We start from the raw sequence: 20,763 nt of genomic DNA, 5'->3' as shown, positions 1-20,763 counted from the left end.
GGCTCCATGCAGGGAGCCCGATGTGGGACTTGATCCCAGGACTCCAGATCATGCCCTGGGTCGAAGGTAGGCACTAAACCACTGAGCCATCCAGGTTTCCCTAAAACTGTATATTCATTGCAAAAAAAAAAAAAAAAAAAAAAGAACTTTGATGAATACCTCACACCACATGCCAAAATGAGCTTAAGATGGTAATAGACATTAAATGTAAAACCAAAACTATACAACTGCTAGAAGAAAGCATAAAAGAAAATCTTTGTGGGACACCTGAGTGGCTCAGGCAAATCATGTTCCAATAAAAGATCTATACCCAGAATATATAAAGAATTCTCAAAACTAACTAATAAAAAAACAATTTGTTTTAATGGGTAAAGATTTAAAGCGACATTTCACCAAGGAAGATATATGGATGGCAAATAAGCTTTTGAAAATATCTTGGAGGGGCACCTGGGTGGCTCAGTAGATAAGCATCTGCCTTTGGCTCAGGTCATGGTCCTGGGGTCCTGGGATATAATTCTACATCAGGCTCCCCACAGGGAGCCTGCATCTCCCTCTGCCTCTTTGATCCAGCCATGTCACTCATATGTATTTACAAAGGTAACTTTATTTGTACTAACCAAAAACTGGAAAAATTTTAAGAATCTATCAACAGGTGAATAAAAAATAAACTAACGTACCAAATCCAAACAATGGAATACTACAACAATAAAAAGAAATGAACAACTAATACATCCATCTCAAGAGTTATGCTGAAAAAAACAATCCAGAGGGATCCCTGGGTGGCGCAGCGGTTTGGCGCCTGCCTTTGGCCCAGGGAGCGATCCTGGAGACCCGGGATCGAATCCCATGTCGGGCTCCCAGTGCATGGAGCCTGCTTCTCCCTCTGCCTGTGTCTCTGCCTCTCTCTCTCTCTGTGTGACTATCATAAATAAATAAAAAATTTATTAAAAAAAAACAAACAAACAATCCAGAAAGAAGAAAGGAAGAGAATGAAGGAAGATATAGGATATACAGTCAGAATAACTTCATTTATATAAAATATACATATATTTGTAATTAACCCTATAGAAATTGCAAACTAACCCTAGAGTAATTAAAAGGAGATCAGTTTTGGGTGCCTGGGTGGCTCAGTCAGTAAATGTCTGCCTTCAGCTTGGATCATGATCCTGGGATCCTGGGATTCAACCCCCCACATTGTATTCCTTGCTCAGCAGGGAGCCTGCTGCTCCCCCTGCTTATGTTCATGCTCTCTGTCAAATGAATAAATAAAATCTTTAAAAATAAATAAATAAATGATAAAAAATAAAAGGAGATCAGTGTTTAGATAGTGCAAGGGAGCATAATAAGAGGGAGGGATTTTCAATGGGCATGAGGAAACTCAGAGTGACTGACATATTCATTATCTTGACTGTAGTGATGGTTTCACAGGTGTGTCCATGTCAAAACTTATCAAACTATACATTTTAAATATATATATTTACCGTCCATTATATCTCAATTTCTTAAAGAGTAAAAGAACAAAACAAAGTATATATAAGGGGAACAAGTGATAAAGGTTTAAGAAAAGTCAGGAAGGGGGGGATCCCTAGGTGGCTCAGCGGTTTGGCGCCTGCCTTTGGCCCAAGAGCGCGATCCTGGATTTGCAGGATCGAGCCCCGCATCCGCCTCCCGGCATGGAGCCTGCATCTCCCTCTGCCTGTGTCTCTGCCTCTTTCTCGCTCTCTGTGTCTATCATAAATAAATAGATAAATCGAAAGAAAGAAAGAAAGGAAGGAAGGAAGGAAGGAAGGAAGGAAGGAAGGAAGGAAGGAAGGAAGGAAGGAAGGAAGGAAGGAAGGAAGGAAGATAGATCACGAAGAAGCACTGTTCAGGAGGGAATGGAGAGATCCCTGAGGACTCCAAGCAGATTGAAATAGCTGGATATGAGAAAATAATGAAATAAGCCAACCATCATTTGTAGGCAGTGAGAAACATGGTCTGAAACACAAAGAGGAATCATTCCCTGAGAAAGACAGAGGACAGAGCATAAGGCAGAGGAAGGTTAGCTCAATACCTCATTAATCTATTACACACTACTTATGGTGCATTCCCCTTGGCCAGTCAGCTTTTTAAAATGCAAATGTCAGATTGCTCTCCTGGCTTATTTCACTGATAATTACAACTGAAATAAGAGATCCAGAAAAAAACCCATATTTCTCTCATGGGTCCTGTCCAATCAAACTTGGCTCAGTTTGCCTTGAAATGGTATTTCTCAAAAGAGTCTAACATACCTTGTATAATTCATCTTGATAGTAAGTATTTCAAAGAATCACATAGTTTACCAGAAAATACCTGAAACTAACTTATGTTTCTAAGTTGCTTAAAGCAAAGAGGAAAAACTTATCCAAAGTATTCTTGGGTCATAAATGTAACAAAAATGTCATGTTCTAAATAGCCCAGTGAAAAGAGCTAATAGATCTCTTACACTGCTGTCTAGATCAAGGATCCAGTCCCTACCCACTTCCCTACCCTTCTGCAATAAATCCAAATGCTACCTTCTCAATAAAGGTTTCTCAGTTCCCTCTTCATAGTGCTTCCTTGATAGAACTAATTACACTTTTCTGCCCCTTGACCAATAGCACTTAGCTCCTTAAGCTATTAGAGGTTAATAGATGTCCTACTCATCACAAACCCTAAACAGTGTTCTATATATATTAGGTGCTAAAACAAAGAGTTTGATGGCGTAAAGCCAAAGGTGACAAGACCTAAAGAGGCCCAGAGCAAACCCAAGGCTCATCAGAGTTCCGGTTTCCCTTAAGTGTGGAAACTGCAAACTTCCTGAGTCTAAGAGGATGGATACTTGAGGGTTCATAACATCATTCTGTCTATATTCAAAATTCTCCATGTACATTGTTAAAAAATAATAAAAGGTAGGTGAAGATATAATCAAACTTTTTGTTTTTACTTTCCTACCTTTGAACTTCTCTTTCCTTTTTACTTTAAACTTGATCTTTGCCAGCCTCCCCCCTCCCTTGCTGTCAACAGGTCCACTGGGTCATTAGCCATTTAACAAATGGTGGTTTGGAGGATAAAAGACAGACCCTTTGCATAAGCAGTGGAATTCCAAATGCTAGACTCTTGGCTCCACAATGTCTGATTCAGAAGAACTGCTGGGAGCTATTAGTTTAGCTCGCCCACCCAAGCATATGAAGACTCCTAGAGTTCCTTTTACACCACTCCCATATGCCTCTCATTTATGCCTACACAGTTTTGTGATTGTGAGCTTTCATTTAGCATAGGAACAGATCAGATCCAGTGTAACCACAGAAATTATTAGGAAGATCTAAAGATATGGAATCCAAGAGGGAGCAGTTTCAAATATGGAATTGCAACAGATCAGAATTTTTTCTAGTGGGACAATAATACAACAAAAATGCACTTTCAAAATCCACAGACACAGATGAGAGGATATACAGTAACAGTGAAATGCATTCTGGCCTAAATGAAAGCATTTGCCATTTTATCAACTATCTTGTGCTTTCCCAACTGAGTCTTTGCAAGACTCCCCACTATACCTGCAACAGTAGCCTAAGTGATCTCTATTTTCATTTAAAAGGAGGGGGCAGTCTGGGTGGCTCAGCGGTTTAGTGCAGTCTTCAGCCCAGGGAGTGATCCTGGAGTCCTGGGATCAAGTCCCATGTCGGGCTCCCTGCATAGAGCCTGCTTCTCCCTCTACCTGTGTTGTGTCTCTGCCTCTCTCTATGTGTGTCTCTCATGAATAAATAAATAAAATCTTAAAAAAAAAAAACAAAACAAAAACAAAAAAAACCAACTTTTTAAAGTATTACTGCTTTCCTTTTTCTTAATACAAAGATACTGGGAGTAATCTTAGCCTTTTTTTTTTTTCCACCACTGACAAGAAGAACAAAGTAAAGGGGAAAGAGATGGGAAGATCTCCTATAGTATTTACACTAGAATAAAAGAGGAATAGAAGGTTATTAAAAAGAACAAGCAATGTCATAATGTAAAAACAACTGTGGGCAGTGCAAACTCCCAGTGGGGAAAAGAAAAGGTTAAAACACTTCCTCACACAAGCCAACTGGTGGCACTGCACTGTGAGCCCAGGACTTGGTATTGGGTGGAACAAATTGAAAGTTGGTTCTTAGGCAGAGAAGCTTGATTCTTGCCCCCCAAAATGGACATAATAAGGAAGGTCAAGCATAATTATATATACACTCTGGCAAAAAGGTGTGGAATAGCTTAAGAGGCTACTTATAACTCATATCCTTGGTTCCACATCCAAGAACTAGAGACAGAAGTATTCAAAAACTGATCAAGGCCTCAGCCTTTGATTCAAGAAAGGTAGCCAACCAAACAAACCAAGCCAAACAAAAAATTCAGGACTCCAGTCATGAACTGCTCTTCTGTACATCATTTTAAAAGTTATCCTTCAGGGACACCTAGGTGGCTCAGCAGTTAAGCGCCTGCCTTCAGCTCAGGGCATGATCCCAGAGTCCCAGGATCAAGACCCACATCAGGCTCCCTGCATGGAGCCTGCTTTGCTTCTCCCTCTGCCTATGTCTCTGACTTTCTCTCTGTCTCTTATGAATAAATAAAATCTTAAAAAAAAGAGAGAGAGAATAATCTTAATTCATTACAAGGTCTATGGTTTAACCCAATAATATCTCAAATTTTTAAAGTTTATTTATATATTTTTTAAGATTTTATTTATTTATTCATGAGAGACACAGAGAGAGAGACAGTAAGAGAGAGAGAGGCAGAGAGACAAGACACAGGCAGAGGGGGCAGCCCCGGTGGCGCAGTGGTTTAGCGCCCCCTGCAGCCTGGAATGTGATCCCGTAGATCCAGGATCGAGTCCCACATCAGGATCCCTGCATGGAGCCTGCTTCTCCCTCTGCCTATGTCTCTGCCTCTCTCTCTTTCTGAATAAATAAATAAATCTTAAAAAAAATAAATAAATAAAATAAAATAAAAATAAGACACAGGCAGAGGAAGAAGCAGGCTGCATGCAAAGAGACTGGCGCGGGACTCTATCCTGGGACTGGGATCACGCCCTGAGGGGAAGGCAGACACTCAACCACTGAGCCATCAAAGCATCCCAAGTTTATTTATTTTTAATAAATCTATACTCACCATGGGGTTGAAATTTACAACTCCGTGATCAAGAGCTGCACACTCTACCAAGTCAACTGGCTAGGTGTCCTGAGATTCTGCATTTTTAACAAGCTCCTAGGTGATGCTGCTAATCCCCAGAATATACAATGTGTATCTACTTTCCTCCTGGTTAAGGTAAATTTGATGTTGCCTGCCCCATCCTTTCTAGTTCTAAGAAGTATACATCTAGTAGATCACTGCAAAATTACCCTTAAAGACTCATCATTCCTCTCTGCTTTCTGTTAATCAAGCATAGCTGCTTGAACCTTTCAATTGGTTTTTTCTTTCCATTTTTTTTTTTTAAAAAGATTTATCTATTTATTTTAGAAAGAGGGCATGGGGTAGGGAGACAGGGAGGGGCAGAGGGAGAGAGGGCATGGGGTAGGGGGACAGGGAGGGGCAGAGGGAGAGAAAGAATTTTAAGCAGACTATCTGAGCTGAGCATGAATATCAAGGTGAGGCTCAATCCCACAACCCTGAGATCATGACCTGAGCCAAAACCAAAAGTGGAACACTGAATTGACTGAACCACCCAGGTGCCCCTCAACTGGCTTTTTTCTTAATCATAATTGGGGATCTTCTTTGAACCCTCTCAAATGCTGGCCACATCTCTCTCTTAAACTGAGAAATAAACAAACTGAGGTACATAAATATGAAGTTAAACCTTAAGTTTTCCCTGCACACAGCCCAATGGTATAATAACTTAATGAAACAACAATGTAATGCAGGTTCATTTTAGTTTGCAGTCCTAGATGAGATGAAATTATGTACAAAAACCAGTTGCGGGACTCCTGGGTGGCTCAGAAGTTGAGCGTCTGCCTTTGGCTCAGGGCGTGGTTCCCAGAGTCCCAGGATGGAATCCTGTGTCAGACTCCCTGCACGGAGCCTGCATCTCTCTCTGCCTGTGTCTCTACCTTTCTCTCTGTGTCTCTGATGAATAAATAAATAAAATCTTTAAAAAAAAAAAAAAAAAAGTTGCTCCCCTACATAAATGAGCTTACTCACTTTGCTATTTGTTAAATATCACTAGATTTGAGAATTAAAGTTATTTTGAATTTTAACCCAATTCTCCAGGGAAACAAGCCATGATACTGAGAAGTAATTTCTCTAGATCTTAGTTTTTTCATCTGTGAATAGTTAGGGACAAAGGTCATGTTTGCTTTTTCATCTCACTTCCAAGAATCTATGACTCTAGAGTTTTTATTTCCCTCTAACTCCTCCTTTCATAGTGATGGGATATATGATCTTTATTTTGTTCTTCTTTTGCCTAATGAAAAGCCCTTTTGCTTACTTCCCAGTACTTGAGAGAGAAGAGCCTGCCATAAACTATATATACACATTACTATATTTATCCTTATAATGAATTATCTCAAAAAAGTTCATATAATGAGCTGGAAATATCCTGAAGTAACTAAAGTAAAAAAATCAAAACTAGGGACACGCCTGGGTGGCTCACTAGTTCAGTGTCTGCTTTTGGCGTGGGGCATGATCCCAGGATCTGGGATTGAGTCTCTCATCGGGCTCCCTGTGGGGAGCCTGCCTCTCTCTCTGTATCTCTCATGAATAAATTAAAAATCTTAAAAAAAAAAAAAAAAAAAAGATCAAAACTAAAGCTAAAAAAAACAGGCACTGGCTGGCCCAATTGGAAGAGCATGACTCTTGAACTTGGGATCATGAGTTCAAGCCCCATATTTAGTAGAGAGATTACTTTAAATAAATAATTTTTTAAAACCTTTGAATTGGGGGTGCCTGGGTGGCTCAGTGGTTAAGAGTCTGCCTTTGGCCCAGGGCGTGATCCTGTGGTCCCGGATCAAATCCCACTTCAGGCTCTCTGTGTGGAGCCTGCTTCTCCCTCTGCCTATGTCTTCACCTCTCTCTCTCTCTCCCTCTGTGTCTCTCATGAATAAATAAATAAAATATTTTTTAAAATTTTAAATTATCTTCAGTGGTAATCCAATAAACACACAAACAGCCAAATGTACACCTTTTTTGTCCCTTTGTTGTTATCCTGACCAGAGTCAACACCTGTAAGCAAGTTAAAAAAAAAAAAAAAAGCTGTGTGTAGGTGTATGTGACTGGAGAACTGTGGCTGAAGAAAAGCAATCAATTAGCTCTTCTCCTAAGTCTTACCAGCTGTGTTTTCCTGATGATACAGAAATCTGTCCACCTGCTCCCACAGATGGTACAGCTGCAGCTTAAATAAAACACCTGGTTCTGTACATCCATTCCATGAAGTTTGTTAGAACAATGCTAGCTGCATATCAGGCAAGCCCCAGTCAGCATTTTCATTTATTGCCCAGATTAAGGCCAACTACAGGATGCTAAATATGCCTTTCATCCCCAAACATAAATATTACAATGTTAAAGAAGTTACTATAGGGATCCCTGGGTGGCGCAGCGGTTTGGCGCCTGCCTTTGGCCCAGGGCGCGATCCTGGAGACCCAGGATCGAATCCCACGTCAGGCTCCCGGTGCATGGAGCCTGCTTCTCCCTCTGCCTGTGTCTCTGCCTCTGTCTCTCTCTCTGTGTGACTATCATAAATAAATAAAATTTAAAAAAAAAAAAAAAAAAAGAAGTTACTATAATAATGTCAAAGAATTAAAAAATGAATAAATAATAATCTTAAAGAATTGTTATAAAGTGTAGCAATCCTAGATTACAAATTTGGTTGTCATTAACCACTTCCCAAACTCTTTAATATAGAACATTTATAGTAAGATAATCCTAGTAAAACAAGCTCAACCACCAGCAGCCAGTACTTCTTATTAAGAATCGTAGTGTCAGTGTAATAAATGTGCTGAATGAACATAGTGCTAAATAAAAATCATGTCAGAAATGAGACTTTCTTCCTAGTTTTATACTTAAGAAACTTTACAAATGAGAAATTTTTTTACCTTAAATCAACTTCTATCAAAAATATTTTCTCCCCATTGAAGAAGATTCATCAATATTGGTAAACTAAAAACGATCATTTCTCTTAGGCAAAAAAAAAAAAAAACACTCATGAGGTTAAAAATGATTTCATGCCATAGTCCATGAGTTAGTCTGAATGCTGCAAAGTTACACTTTTTAGGGTATTTGATGGCTTATGGAGAAAATGATGTGAAATCCTGGAAATTAGGAATATCTCAAGAATACTGTAAACTATGGACATGAAAGCCTAGTTACCAAAAAAGACAACACAGCATTACCTGGTATATAAAAAGCAATCAAATTCAAGTTATGTGCCCTGGGTGAGAAATAAAATCCAACATCAGCCCCAGGGCACCTGGGTGGCTCAGTGGTTGAACGCCTCCCTTAGGCCCAGGGCTTGATCCTGGAGTCCCCAATCCCCAAATGAGTCCCACCATTAGGCTCCCTGCAGGGAGCCTGCTTCTCCCTCAGCCTGTGTCTCTGCCTCTGTGTGTCTCTCATGAATAAATAAATAGCCTGCTTCTCCCTCAGCCTGTGTCTCTGCCTCTGTGTGTCTCTCATGAATAAATAAATAAAATCTTTAAACAAAAAACATCAATCCCTCCTCCTCCCTACCACACTCAGCATTAACTAGCCTCTCTCCCTAATACTTTCTCAAACATCTCCATTTATCATTTACCACAAAGTGTCCTATTAGGTTTTTCTTCCCTATAATGCTTCCTCTAGCAAGATTTAGATCTTGGTACCTGGGTGGCTTAGTGGTTGAGCACCTGCCTTTGGCTCAGGTCGTGATCCCTGGGTCCTTTGATTGAGTCCTACATCAGGCTCCCCGTGGAGAGCCTGCTTCTCCCTCTGCCTGTGTCTCTATCTCTGGCTCTCTCTCTCTGTCTCTCATGAATAAATAAATAAAATCTTAAAAAAAAATTCAGATGGTCTTTTTGTCAGATTTAGACAAAAAGGCAATGGTTCCCAAAGTTGTTTTTAGACCACCCTTTAAGAGAACTACTTAAGGGGGCACCTGGGGGATCCCTGGGTGTCGCAGCGGTTTGGCGCCTGCCTTTGGCTAAGAGTGCGATCCTGGAGACCCGGGATCGAATCCCACATCAGGCTCCCGGTGCATGGAGCCTGCTTCTCCCTCTGCCTATGTCTCTGCCTCTCTCTCTTTCTCTCTCTGTGACTATCATAAATAAATAAAAATTTAAAAAAGGGGGGGCACCTGGGTGGCTCAGTGGTTGAGCCTTTGGCTCAGGTCATGGTCCTGGGATCCTGGTATCAAGTCCCACATCGGGCTCCTTGTAGGGAGCCTGCTTCTCCCTCTATGTCTCTGCCTCTCTCTCTGTCTCTCATGAATAAATAAATACAATCTTTTGAAAAAATAATAAGAGAACTACTTAGGAAGCCTGAGGAAATGCAGATTCCTGGGCCCTACCCCAATCTCTAGTATTTAAATCTCTGGGAGGTGAAATCCCAGAAATTATATTTAACAAATTTCCCAGATGCTTGAGGTACACACCAAAGTGTACAAATGCACAATTTTCTCCTCATTAATCATTATTTTAATATAAGCCTACATTTACCAGTTACTTGACAGTATTCAGTTTCATTACTCTGGAATTCTGAAAACACATACAAATTTATTTCCTGTTTCGTCTGTTTTGTCTCGCAAGAGTCTACTTCATTATCTCCCCAATTTGTCTCCTTGGTCCCCTGACTGGCCCAAAGCAGGTCTTTTTTTTTTTTTTTTTTTCAAAGCAGGTCTTGTATGAATGTTGAACTTATCCCACAAAAGCAGTTTGATTTCTTTTTCCTTCTGAGAAAAATATTCACAGCATAGGAATTTGATTATCATTTGATAAATGTATCATGAAGTTAGATATCAAAAGCGAAATGCATCATCTGTCATATGTATCGGTTTACAAAGATAGGGGGGAGGAATCACCAAAATATCTTTGTAGTATTAATGAACTGAAAACTGAAAACTGGCAATTTAAGTCTGGAGAGTTTGGTCCACCGGAATCTTTTCTTCCTCTAGGTCATCAATAGCAGAAGGGACCTGTTTTCATTTCCAGTACAGCTCTGTCCAGTTACAGGCTCATTAATTGCTCTTTCTACTTAGCAGACAGATGGAGAAACATCATCTCCTACACCAACAATCACAGGTAATATAGGTGGATCTGCAAGAGCCCACTGCTCCAAAATGGACAACCTTGCACTTTCTGAGAAAGGGAAAAATATCTGAATGGTGCCTGGCAACCTCATGAGGCAGTCAAACATATATCTGCCTTTTTTATAGAGCATTTGGAAAGTCCTCTGAAATGAAAGGTGTGATCACTTTTAAAGGCACCTCACTAACATTGAACAAATCAATACTAAATGTTGCTGCCGTTCATAAAATCTGTTCCAAGGTACTTAAAACAACTGAAAATGTTAAGTGTCTGGTCTTGTTTAAAGCAAAGGTCTAAGAGAAGTTTTGTGGACTTTCCATCTGACCAAAAATTATGAATACGCTGCAAAATATTATGTATAGTATGATTCCACTTATGAAAAACACTGTTCATTTGTGTATTACAGATGTATGTAAAGGTATCAAAAAAAAAGTCTGGAAATACAAACTTTCAGTCATGAGGTGAAAGGGAATTTTAACTTTTCACTATATTTGTCACAATTTTTTTTAAGAATGTCTTGAATTACTTTTGTAAAATACTTGTCAAAAATTTTACTGTCAAAGCAGAATACTCTTATAAAATAAATGATCAATCATTCAACATGGCTGAGAAACAGAACATGGTAGCTAACACAGTTAGTCTATATATTGCTGTGGAGTTAGGACTTGGGTTCAGGTCTTGTCTCTTCTACCTTATCAGAAGACAGGCCCTGAATCAGTCAGTTCATCACCCATGCAGCCCTGTTTCCTCAACTATAAAGTGTAGGTGGTAATGCTACTCAACTCACAGACTGTTTTGAGCACTGAAAAATATATGTGAAATCCTCAAATAAACTATTATTTTTCAAATTATGTACGTATCACAAATATGCTTTAAAATACAATGTAAAAAGCTTAAAGCTTTCTTCAGGTATTCACTATATACTTTATACACGATTTATGTATAAATACTATATACAAGTCAAAATGAATCTCTAAGGTCACTACAGCAATGATCATTTTACAAACAGTAACAAACTATGCGAGACTAAATCTATACAAAGTCTAGTAATTTCAGTCACAGATCTTTCAAAGAAGTACCCAGGAACTTTCTCAATAAATTAATTCTTATATTTTACTTCCTTCTCAAATAGCTCTCACAAAAAAAAGAAAAATCTATACAATCTAAATTCTAAATAAGGAGCTTTACAAGTATTCAAATGAGGGAACCCCAGGTGGCTCAGTGGCTTAGGGCTGCCTTCAGCCCAGGGAGTGATCTTGGAGACCCAGGATCGAGTCCCACGTCGGGCTTCCTGCATGGAGCCTGCTTCTCCCTCTGCCTGTGTCTCTCTGCCTCTCTCTCTTTTTTCTCTCATGAATAAATAAAGTATTTTTTAAAAATTAAATTAAAAAATAAAAGACATCTCACATACAAAAGGTACTCTATCAAATTCTTGGTTCACCATCCTATCTCAAACTTATCTGGGGTTCCTAATGTCTCCCCAGTCTTCTTTAAATCGGTAAATTAGCAACTTAAGCCAATAATCTTGGAGTCATACTTGACACACAACCTCCAGCTCATATAAAATCCACTGAAGCAAATCCTATCAGCTGTATCTTCAAAATATCCTGAATCCAACTATTTCTCCTCATCTCCACTGTTAACATTCTGGTCCAAACCACCAAACGCCTCTCTCTTGTCCTACAGCATTAATTTAATCCACATTCCAGCTTCTACTCTTGCCCCAAGAAGAATGTTTTCCCCAAGAGCAGAGTAATCTCTTTAAAACGCAAAGGATATCATAAATAAATAAAAAAAAAAAAAATTAAAAGGGATCCCTGGGTGGCGCAGCGGTTTGGCGCCTGCCTTTGGCCCAGGGCGCGATCCTGGAGACCCGGGATCGAATCCCACATCGGGCTCCCAGTGCATGGAGCCTGCTTCTCCCTCTGCCTGTGTCTCTGCCTCTCTCTCTCTCTCTGTGACTATCATAAATAAATAAAAATAAAAAAAAATTAAAAAAAAATAAATAAATAAATAAAACGCAAAGGAGGGCAGCCCGGGTGGCTCAGCGGTTTAGCGCCTGCCTTCAGACCAGGGTGTGACCAGGTCCCGCTCCCTGCGGGGAGCCTGCTTCTCCCTCTGCCTGTGTCTCTGCCTCTCTGTGTCTCTCATGGATAAATAAATAAAATCTTTAAAAAAAATAAATAAATAAAAGGCAAAGGAGAGGGATCCCTGGGTGGCTCAGTGGTTTAGCGCCTGCCTTTGGCCCAGGGCGTGATCCTGGAGTGTCGGGCTCCCGGCGTGGAGCCTGCTTCTCCCTCCTGTGTCTCTGCCTCTCTCTCTCTCTGTGTGTGTGTCTATCATAAATAAATAAATAAATAAATCTTAAAAAAAAAAAAAAACAGGCAAAGGAGATGGGATGCCTGGGTGGCTCAGCAGTTGAGGTCTGCCTTTAGCTCAGGGGGTGATCCCAAATCCAGGGTTAGAGTCCCACATCAGGCTTGCTGCAAGGAGCCTACTTTTCCCTCTGTATCTCTGTCTCTGTGTCTCTCATGAATAAATACAATCTTTTTAAAAATAATAATAAATAAAATAAAAGGTAAAGGATAATGTCACTTAGCTCAAACCTTCCAAACCTGTCACTTAGCTTTCCCATCTCATTCAGAAAATCCAAAATCCTTTCTATAACTCTTAAGGTGCTCCATGGTCTAGCCCTATTTACCTCCCTGAGATGAGCTGTTGCCCTTACTCAATGTGTTCCAATCTTACTAGCCTCCTTGCTGCTTTGTGAATGTACCAAGTATGCTTCCACCTCAGGGTTTTAACACTTGCTATTTATTCCCTTTGCCTGAACTCCTCCTCTCTCAGAGGCTAGTTTACTTTCTTCAGATCTTTGTCCAAATGTCACTTCATCAGAAGTCTTCCTCAACCACTCTAACAGCACTCCCAATCACCTTCTATCTAATGTACTTTTTAATACTTTAGTGCTAACTATATTAAACAAGTGTGTACAAAATATGTTTTGTTTTATTTTATTTATTTATTTATTCATTCATTCATTCATTCATTCATTCATTCATTCATTCATTCATGAGAGACACAGAGACATAGGCAGAGGGAGAAGCAGGCTCCCTGCGGGGAGCCTGAAGTGGGACTCAATTCCAGATCCCAGGATCATGCCCTGAGCCAAAGGCAGATGCTCAACCACTGAGCCACCAGGCTCTCTCAAAATATGTTTCTAATCACATTAAATTTCAAGATCTGTGAGAGGGTTTCATTTTGTTCACTACTGCATCCCTCAGACCTTGTACAAAGTAGAGGCTCAGCAAAAGTTAAGACTGTTAAGAATGTAGAATAAATGGAATTCTCACAGACTGCTAGTGCAAATATAAACTGATACAACAACTCTGGAAACCTCTTTAGCAGAATCTACTAAAGCTGAACATATACACAATCAATGACCCTCTAATTCCACTGCTCGGTACTGACCCAACAGAAAAACATACATACATATACCTAGACATAGACATACATATACCTAGACATAGAAGAATGTTCCCTGAAGCATTATTCCTCAAAACCCCAAATTGGAAACAACCAAAATATCCATCATCAAGAGAATGGATAAACTGTGGTATATTTTTACTATGGAAGTCTATATGGCAATGAGAATGACTTACTGACACAAGAACATGTGATATTATCATTGAGCAAAAGCCGCCAGATACAGAAGAAAACACAGTATATGACTTTTTACATATAATGTTCCTTGAAAAAAAAAAGACAAACCTAATGAAGAGTGAAGAGGTCAGGATATTGGTTACCCTGGGGAAGAAGGGAACAACAACTTGTGGGTGAGAGGTAGGTCTGAAGTAGCTGCTGTTAACATTCTATTTCTTAAAAAAAAAACAAAAAACAAAAAAAAAAACCATTCTATTTCTTGATCTGGATAGGTGTTACATAAGTATGATCATTGAAAATTCACTGAGCTGTACCTTTATGATTTATGGGGTTTTTAATACAAAATTTGCATAGACAAAAATTACAGGAAAAGAGAAACACTGTCAAGCTATCTTCTAAACAGTTATTGCAACTAATATTTCACTAATCTTTTTTTAAGATTTTATGTATTTATTTGACAGAGAGAGCGAGTACAAGCAGGAGGAGTGGCAGGCAGAGGGAGAGGGAGAAGCAGGCTCCTTGCTGAGCAGAAGCCCAATGTGGGGCTTGATCCCAGAACCCCGGGGTCATGACCCGAGCCAAAGGCACACATCTCACTGACTGAGCCACCCAGGCGCCCCTATGATTTTTTTTTTTTTAAGATTTATTCATTTACTTTTGATAGAGAGCAGTGCAAGCTGGAGGAGGGACAGAGGGAGAAAGAGAGAAGCAGACTCCCTGCTGAGGATGGAGCCCCACCAGGGCTCTATCCCACCACATGAGATCATAAACTGAGCAGATATCAAGAGTTGAAGGCTCAACCAAGTGAGTCACCCACGCACCCCATTTATCTTTTAAACATCCTTCATCAGTAGCCATAGCAAAAATGATTTTTTATTAAAAAAATATTTTCATTTAAAATATAATCCATGATTAAGTGGATTATAAAGCTACATCTTCTAGTCACCTATAAACTAGAATCCAGGTGCTAAGAAAACCAATCCAAAGCTGCTTTCTCACTATACCATACTGTCTACCTAGATACAAGAACCTATTTAAATAAGAAAAATTTATTCATCTGTTACTGACAGATCTTTCCACAAAAGTTTCTTTTTTAAAATATCATCCAGGGTAAATTTAATAAAACCTGAAGCTTTCTTTTCCTCTTTAATCTGTGGAATCAAAATCAATCTGTCATGTTCTAATATTTAATTGGCATAGATTGTCTGTTTTCCCTGGAATCAAGAAAAGGGTTCACATGTAAACAGGATTAATCTGGCAAATAAATACACAAAGAGATTCTTTTCCTAAAGCAAGTTTGTGCTCTACACTGGGCTAAACCCTCACATAATAAATTAACTCTTCAGCAGCCTCCAAGCTCAAAAGCTGAAGTCAACCAATTAAGCCCTAATGAGATACCAATTTCTTATTTTTGATAGAAGTTTAAATAAACCCTTCTTGGGGATTCCTGGGTGGCTCAGTGGCTTGGTGCCTGCCTTTGGCCCAGGGCATGATCCTGGAGTCCTGGGATGGAGCCCCACATCAGGCTCCCTGCATGGAACCTGCTTCTCCCTCTGTCTGTGTCTCTGCCTCTCTCTCTCATGAATAAATAAATAAAATCTTAAAACAAACAAACAAACAAACAAACCCCTCTTGGTTTTATAAGTCCCTATCAACCACCCAAATAATCCTGTCACACTTACTTCCAAATTGGTAGTTATGAATATAAAAAAAGCTTTGATTACTGCATATTACAGCTTTCACTGCCATAACCATGTGCTTTAAAAATTATGGAATTGGAGGGTGCCTGGCTGACTGAGTGGGTAGAGTGTGCAACTCTTCATCTCAGGGTTGTGAGTTCAAGCTCTATATTGGGTCTAAGAGATTACTTAAAAAAAAAAAAAAATCCTCAAAAAAAGGGAGAATTTCAATTGTTTTAAAAATGGAAACAATCGGGCAGCCCAGCCCGGGTGGCTCAGCGGTTTAACACTGCCTTCAGCCCAGGGCACAATCCTAGAGACCCCGGATCGAGTCCCATATCAGGCTCCCTGCATGGAACTGCCTCTCCCTCTGCCTGTATCTCTGCCTCTCTCTCTCTCTCTCTGCATGTCTCTCATGAATAAATAAAATCTTTTTTAAAAAATGGAAACAATAGCCTTAATTTGAAAAGATGACTGATAGGGACGCCTGGGTGGCTCAGTGGCTGAGCTGTTGAGCATCTGTCTTCAGCTAAGGGTGTGATCCCAGGATCCGGGATGGAGTACTGCATCGGACTCCCTAGAGGGAGCCTGCTTCTCATTCTGCCTACATCTCTGCCCCTCTCTCTAAATATAAACATATATTTAAAAAATTTAGTTTATCAGTCATTGTTTTTTAAAGATTTTATTTATTTATTCATGAGAGACACACACCCACAGAGAGAGAGAGACAGAGAGAGAGAGAGAGAGGCAGGCAGAGGGAGAAGCAGGCTCCATGCAAGGAGCCCGATGTGGGACTCAATCCTGGGTCTCCAGGATCACACCCCGGGCTGCAGGCGGCACTAAACCGCTAAACCGCTGCGCCACCGGGGCTGCCCTGATAAACTAAATTTGACTTAATTGCTGTCTCCAAACTTTGCATGTCCTATAATCTGCAGTTATCTTATTCACTTGCAACCACCAAAACAAACAAATAAGCAATTGCTAAAGGTTGTTAGATACCATGTACAATGTTATCTGGTCTGAAGATTTATTGTCTTAATTCATGGAACCAGAGACTGTGGAATGAGAAGGACCTCAAAGATCCTTTTCTTTTGCCTTTCCTGTATTTAGAGCATTCCTTCTCAAAATATCTGTGTGTCCACTAGGTGGACATAACAGGTGCTCAAAATGAGTTCAAGGACACAGGCAACTATTCAATCAGAGGCAGAGTATTCAATCACTGTGTTTTTGTGCTGGTAAAAGGTAGTTTCATAAAAATGAGAAGAAAGCTGACTTCTATTAATACAAGCACAAAGCTTATTATCAACAATTGAAAATAATATAAGGCCAGAGTTTCTGAGGAAAAACAAGTTGACAATATGAGTTAGATATGTTTGCTGTCAAAAGATGCACTATAAGTCATAAGTCTTTATGGGATACCAAGTTACATCTCAACTTTTCCTTCATGCTAGAAAAGAAATTGTCTTCTAGGAGTATAATCCTACCAGCAGCACTGGTAGGTGCTGGCAGTAAAGAAAGGACAGAAATTGTTTAAACAATGGCTGTTAAAAAAACAAAAACAAAAACAAAAAAAACAATGGCTGTTAACCAGGAAGATATGGTAGAGAGTCACCAGGGCGGCTATTTCCAAAAACATATGAGACATCCTCTCACAGAATTTTATCACAATATGGATGGCACATTGATATTCTAATAACTCACCAAGGTAATTCCTTTTTTTTTTTTTAAGATTTATGTATTTATTTATGAGAGACACAGAGGGAGGCAGAGACATAGGCAGAGGGAGAAGCAGGCTCCATGCAGGGAGCCCAATGCGGGACTTGATCCTGGATCCCAGGATCACGCCCTGAGCTGAAGGCAGACACTCAACCGCTGAGCCACCCAAGCATCCTTTTTTTTTTTTTTTAAGATTTTATTTATTTAAGCTTTGCGCTTATAGCCAATGAGATTTATCCGAGGCGCGATTATTGCTAATTGAAAGATTATATTTATATATCTGACACACAGAAGTAGAAAGAGCACAAGCAGAGGGAATGGCAGAGGGAGAGGGAGAAGCAAGCTCCATGCTGTACAGGGAGCCCGATGCAGTACTCGATCCCAGGACCCTGGGATCATGACCTGAGCCAAAGGCAGACATTCAACTGACTGAGCCACCCAGGTGCCCACTCTCCAAGGTAAATCTGATCACACACCACCAATCCACCCATCCTCTCACCCCAGAGGAAAACCAGTTTTCCAGTCATCTAGAACCAGAGGCTTAAAACACAGAAAGCTAAGAGCTGGGGAAGCTATTTAATGAAACAATCAGCTGAACTGTTGTATACTTATTTCTAATTCTTCAAAACTAGGAGAATAAAAAATTGTGAGCAAGGGACACCTGGGTGGCTCAGCAGTTGAGTGCCTGCCTTTGGCCCAGGGCTGATCCTGGAGTCCCAGGATCGAGTCCCACATCAGGCTCCCTGCATGGAGCCGGATTCTCTATCTGCCTGTAGCCTGATTCTCTCTCTGCCTGTATCTCTGCCTCTCTCTGTGTCTTTCATGAATAAATAAATAAAATCTTAAAAAAAAAAAATTGTGAGCAACTACCTATAAGCTACCCTATTCTTCTACTCCCTTGGTTCTTTTCATTTTTTTAAAGGAATCTCTACTCCTCAATGTGGGGCTTGAACCACAGCCCTGAGATCAAGCATCACATGCTCTACCGACTGAACTAGCCAAGCATGTCTCCTTGATTCTTTGAGTTAAACACTCACTGAAACACTCAACATCCTAGTGAGTAGATTACACCTCAGTATTTCATGGTAATGGCAATATGTCAGCAGCACTAACATGCAGTGTGACCATCTACACAAGGCAATTCTCTCAGTCAGATTTTTTTTCTTTTTTTTTTTTTTTTTTTTCAGATTTTTTTTCTTTAAAGATTTTATTCTGGGGGGTGCTTGGGTGGCTCAGTTGGTTAGGCATCTGCCTTCAGCTTGGGTCATGGTCCTGAGGTCCTGAGGTTGAACCCCATGTCAGGCTCCCTGTTCAGCAGGAAGTCCGCTTCTCCCTCTGCCTCTGCTCCTCCCTTCTGGTCATGCTCTCTCTCACCATCTCTCTCTCTCAAATAAATAAATAAAATATTTGAAAAGAAAAAAATGTTTTATTTATTTGAGAAAAAGTGCATACAGAGGAAGAGGGAGCCTGACATGGGGCTCAATCCCCGGACCCTGATGGAACCAATGACCTGAGCCAAAAGCATATGCTTAGTCAACTGAGCCACCCAGGAACCCTCTAGCCAGACTTTCTATAGCTGTTAATATAGTAATTTTACAGTACCAGGCAAGATGTCATCACCATCAATGTCAATATACAGGTGACTCTTCAATGCCCCTACCTTGGGGACAAATTTTTAGCCTAACATTCAAAGTTTTCCATAGCTCTGCCTCAAACTGCCTTCACTCCTGGTTTTACTAAGTTTATCTTGCACCTTCCACTTTGGATGCCTTTGCTTATTCTAAGAGTTGGCAACTGAAGTCATCTCCCACCTCACCCCTTTCAAACCCTGCCCAGAGTCTGCTTCTGTAAAGGCTGTGGCTAACAATTTTTACATTAAAAAAGGGAGGGGAGGGGGCGCCTGGATGGCTCAGTCAGTTAAGTGACTGCCTTCCGCTCCAATCATGATCCCAGGGTGCTGGGATGGAGCCCCACATTGGGCTCCCTGCTCAATGGGGAGTCTGCCTCTCCCTCTCCCTTATCCCCCAACCCTGCCACTGGGCTCTCTCTCAAATCAATAAATCTTTTTTTTTGTTTAATTATAAATAAATAAATAAATAAACAAACAAACAAATAAATAAATGGAGGAAGACATATGACAGAGACCATGTATCCCACAAAGCCAACATTTTTATTAGACCCTTCATAGAAAGTTTGCCTACTCTTGGCTTACTCCACTTCTCAGAACCTCAAATTATTTCCTTTATCCCATTTCTCCTATCTACCAATCTAAGATCTACTCATCCATCAAAATATAGCTGAATATTTAGCAAAGCCTTTCTTGCTACCTTCAATGATATACCTTCTTTCTCTTCTAAATTTATCTCCTCTGCCTCCCTTTGCATAATGTATCCCTTTCCAAACACTAAATCGTGGGATACCTGTGGCTCAGCGTTTAAGTGTCTACCTTCAGCCCAGGGCGTGATCCTAGAGACCCAGGATGGAGTCCCGCATCGGGCTCCCTGAATGGAGCCTGCTTCTCCCTCTGCCTGTGTCTTGCCTCTGCCTCTCTCTCTGTGTCTCTCGTGAATAAATAAATAAAATCCTTAAACACACACACACACACACACACACACACAAAATAGAGATGCAAGGTCTGACAAAAAGGCTACTGCATTTACCTAATTATGTTGCTGCTTCCTGTCTTGCCCCTTCAAATCCATCTTCAGGGATCCCTGGGTTGCTCAGCTGTTTAGTGCCTGCCTTCGGCCCAGGGCATGGTCCTGGAGTTCCGGGATCAAGTCCCACATCGGGTTCTCTGCATGGAGCCTGCTTCTCCTTCTGCCTGTGTCTCTGCCTCTCACTCTCTCTCTCTGTGTCTCTCATGAATAAAAAAAAAAAAAAAAAAAAAAATCCATCTTCATTTGACCACCAGAAAACTCTAGAACACAATCTTAACTATGTCATTCCCTCTTCCTTTCTTTTTCTATTAGCTATAGAATAAAGTCCAAGCATAAAAATAAATCCCTGACCCCTGCCTGCTTCTCTAATCTTATCTCCTGCCATTCTTCCCCTCGTACATTATACTCCAGTAACATAACTGCTTTTAGTACCTCCAAACCTGATCCAATCTTAACATCCCCCATCTCCTACCCCTTCTTTACTTGGGTTGCATGCTTTGCTGGTAAGAGTACAAAACTGATATACTATCTCCAGAGATTAACGTAGTAACATCTATCAAAATTATACAAAGTGTAGGGGCCCCTGGGTGGCTCAGTTAAGCAGCTGCCTTCAGCTCAGGTCATGATCCCAGCATCCTGGGATCCAGTTCTGCATTGGGCTCTCTGCTCAGTGGGTAGTCTGCTTCTCCCTCTGCCTCTCCCCTCCCCCCCCCCAGCTAATACTTGCTTGTGGTCCCTCTCTCGCTCAAATAAATAAAATCTTTTAAAAAATTACACAAAGTGTATTCTCCCTCCCCGGCAATTCTACTTCTAGGA

At 40.5% G+C, this 20,763-nt stretch overlaps 1 protein-coding gene across 4 annotated transcripts in view; it reads right to left on the bottom strand.

The window, feature by feature from the left end:
* Positions 1-20,763, bottom strand: part of CBFA2T2 (CBFA2/RUNX1 partner transcriptional co-repressor 2) — a 146,909-nt gene that overhangs the window by 109,617 nt on the left and 16,529 nt on the right. For 2 of the 4 annotated variants that reach the window (XM_049100532.1, XM_035705921.2), the window contains exon 2: positions 19,948-20,139. The exons of the other annotated variants lie outside the window; for them this stretch is intronic. The gene's annotated coding sequence lies outside the window, so the exon portion shown is untranslated. The remainder of the gene's footprint in view (positions 1-19,947; positions 20,140-20,763) is intronic. 4 annotated transcript variants of the gene reach the window in all.

The sequence above is a fragment of the Canis lupus genome, chromosome 24, assembly GCF_003254725.2.
Source record: "Canis lupus dingo isolate Sandy chromosome 24, ASM325472v2, whole genome shotgun sequence".
NCBI lineage: Eukaryota > Metazoa > Chordata > Mammalia > Carnivora > Canidae > Canis > Canis lupus.
The sequence above is the reverse complement of the archived record's forward strand: the minus strand, read 5'-3'. Positions and strand labels throughout refer to the sequence as shown.